The sequence below is a fragment of the Glycine max genome, chromosome 3 (assembly GCF_000004515.6).
Source record: "Glycine max cultivar Williams 82 chromosome 3, Glycine_max_v4.0, whole genome shotgun sequence".
NCBI lineage: Eukaryota > Viridiplantae > Streptophyta > Magnoliopsida > Fabales > Fabaceae > Glycine > Glycine max.
The window spans coordinates 23457423-23458421 of record NC_016090.4 but is presented as its reverse complement, the minus strand read 5'-3'; the positions used below and the strand labels follow the sequence as shown (position 1 = coordinate 23458421).

The following is a 999-nucleotide window of genomic DNA, read 5'->3' as shown; positions in this document are numbered from 1 at the left end:
AGAGGCAATCCATCTGACTTACAACCCTTTGATCCTGAGATAGATAGGACATTTCATAGATTAGTTAGGCATCATTTTATACCTTTTGATCATTCTGAGCATTCCATTACTGGTGAATATGTGCATTCTGTTATTGGTGATTTTGAACATCCTGATCTTGAGCATTATAATTTTGAGCATTCTGATTCTGAGCATTCTGATTTTGCACATTCTGAGAACATGGCACAACCTCCACCCCGTGAGAGGACTCTAAGGGAAATGGCTGCACCTGATTTCACCTACGAAAGCTTGTGCATCCAATACCCTGATGAGGATGTCCCATATGTTCTTAAAACTGGACTGATTCATTTGCTTCCAAAGTTTCATGGCCTTGCAGGTGAAGACCCGCACAAACATTTGAAAGAATTTCACATTGTCTGCTCCACCATGAAACCCCCAGATGTCCAAGAGGATCACATATTTCTGAAGGCTTTTCCTCATTCATTAAAGGGAGTGGCAAAGGACTGGCTGTATTACCTTGCTCCAAGGTCCATCACGAGCTGGGATGACCTTAAGAGAGTATTCTTAGAGAAATTTTTCCCTGCTTCCAGGACCACAGCCATCAGGAAGGATATCTCAGGTATTAGACAACTCAGTGGAGAGAGCCTGTATGAGTACTGGGAGAGATTTAAGAAACTATGTGCCAGTTGCCCCCACCATCAGATTTCAGAACAGCTTCTTCTCCAATATTTTTATGAAGGACTCAGTAATATGGAGAGAAGTATGATAGATGCTGCCAGTGGTGGAGCCCTTGGAGACATGACTCCTGTTGAAGCCAGAAATTTAATTGAGAAGATGGCCTCCAACTCCCAGCAGTTTACCGCCAGAAATGATGCCATAGTCATTAGAGGAGTGCATGAGGTAGCTACAAACCCATCTGCATCATCTGAAACTAAGAAGCTTGAAGGCAAACTGGATGCATTGGTTAACTTGGTAACCCAGCTGGCCTTGAATCAGAAA

The 999-nt window shown here is 43.0% G+C and overlaps 1 non-coding gene across 1 annotated transcript; it reads right to left on the bottom strand.

Moving 5' to 3' along the window:
- Positions 1-597: 597 nt before the first annotated feature.
- On the bottom strand, positions 598-704 carry LOC113001259 (small nucleolar RNA R71). The gene has a single exon (XR_003266578.1). It is a non-coding gene; the product is annotated as a small nucleolar RNA R71 (small nucleolar RNA).
- Positions 705-999: the final 295 nt, after the last annotated feature.